Here is a 1,895-nt window from a genome sequence, read left to right as displayed (position 1 = left end):
CACATTGGATTCAGGCAGACGGTAGAGGAACTGCGGAGCCGGAAAGCAGTGGGCCATTCCCGTTTATTAGAGTCTAGCCACAGCAGACAAGCAGTCGGGAAACCTCTTCTCACAGCAGCAGGCAAATGAACAGCAAAATGACTGCTCATAGTGGTGGCCAGGAAATCCGCAATCTGCCCTGAGGGAAAACAGTCATAGCCTTACATAGGCTACACACACATGGCTCTGCCACGTGCTTACACGCTACTCATGCAAAGTGCAAGCCAGCAAGCCTAACACAGCCATTTTCCCTACACAGCAGATATCTCATGTGTACTTATATTAAGTTGAATCATATGAGATTGCTGATATTTGACCATTTTTAATCTACAAAAGTAACAGTTTTCATATGGCTCAACCCTGTATGTTTAAAGCTTGAATAGAAACACATCCTATGGCATGGTCATAAAAACTCCCTTTTCTGCTAAGAGAAAAACATTGGAGAAAATTAAAGAGCCACCATAGTAATTGTATCATGTTGATAAACCTTAAAGTCCAAGACTACTAATTTAATGTTGACTTTTTGATAAGCCTATAAATCTGATCTGATCAGGAAATAAGCCTATGCTTTGCTCTGAGTCCAAAGGGGAAGATCAGTGGTGTTTCAATTGCTTGGCACAGCATTTGGGTTTTGTTTTCTTCTAAAAACAGCTGGAGAAAAAAAATTGGTATGTGGAGGTAGTAGTGCAGAATGAACCAATACCACAAAGAATCAAATTAAAACTCACTTATTCTTTGGCAGTTTAATTGTCATATGAAAAACTAAGATTATTGCTGTTTGAATAATTTCAGATGTCCCAGCGTGCAAACTTATAATGCCGTAAATGCCATCTGTCCCCCAGAGCAACCTGATTGTGGAGTTGCAGTTCTCCGGCATTACGAGGTTCCAGCATCTGGTCTTTTTGGTGTCTTCCCTTTGTGTGTGTATTATGGTGATAAAACACATTCTTAGAAATTACAGATCTGATTTTTTGCCACAAGGAGTGCTATTTCTACCCTTCTTTATATAATACTTAAATCTCTTTTTTTGTTGTTATTTTTCTGAAGTTGGAAACAGGGAGGCAGTCAGACAGACTCCCACATGCGCCCGACCGGGATCCACCCGGCATGCCCACCAGGGGGCGATGCTCTGCCCCTCCGGGGCGTCGCTCTGTTGCAACCAGAGCCATTCTAGCGCCTGAGGCAGAGGCCATAGAGCCATCTCCAGCACCCGGGCCAACTTTGCTTGAATGGAGCCTTGGCTGCCGGAGGGGAAGAGAGAGACAGAAAGAAAGGAGAGGGGGAGGGGTGGAGAAGCAGATGGACGCTTCTCCTGTGTGCCCTGGCCGGGAATCGAACCCAGGACTCCTACACTCAAGGCCGATGCTCTACCACTGAGCAAACCGGCCAGGGCCTTAAATCTCCTTTAAACTCTGAAAATTAGGACCTGGAGCTTCACATATTGGTCAGTGAATGGGGTATACTCTGGTAATTTGAAAATAAGGTCAGAAAACAAGTTTCAGTGAGAGAGTAGTTTTAAACACAAACACACAAAATTGGCCATGGTTGGAAACAAAGCAGCCTAAGGATTTGGTTTCTAATTGTGTGTTAACAGATAGGTGTATGACTTTGGACAAGTTACCTTGACTACATCTCAGTTTCTGGATCTGTGAAATGCAGATAATAATAGTGCCAACGTAAAAGAATTATTGCAAGCATTAAAGATGATCAGTGTTCAGAGCAGCGAGATTTAGTAAATAAAAGAACAGCATGTGCCTGACCTGTGGTGGCGCAGTGGATAAAGTGTCAACCTGGAAATGCTGAGGTTGCTGGCTCAAAGCCCTGGGCTCACCGGTCTAGGCACATATGGGAGTTGA

The 1,895-nt window shown here is 43.9% G+C and overlaps 1 non-coding gene across 1 annotated transcript; it reads right to left on the bottom strand.

Moving 5' to 3' along the window:
- Nucleotides 1-1,356: 1,356 nt before the first annotated feature.
- Nucleotides 1,357-1,432, bottom strand: TRNAS-UGA (transfer RNA serine (anticodon UGA)). Its single transcript has one exon. It is a non-coding gene; the product is annotated as a tRNA-Ser (tRNA).
- Between the last annotated feature and the right edge of the window lie 463 nt (nucleotides 1,433-1,895).

The sequence above is a fragment of the Saccopteryx bilineata genome, chromosome 12 (genome assembly GCF_036850765.1).
Source record: "Saccopteryx bilineata isolate mSacBil1 chromosome 12, mSacBil1_pri_phased_curated, whole genome shotgun sequence".
Taxonomy (NCBI): Eukaryota; Metazoa; Chordata; class Mammalia; order Chiroptera; family Emballonuridae; genus Saccopteryx; species Saccopteryx bilineata.
The sequence above is the reverse complement of the archived record's forward strand: the minus strand, read 5'-3'. Positions and strand labels throughout refer to the sequence as shown.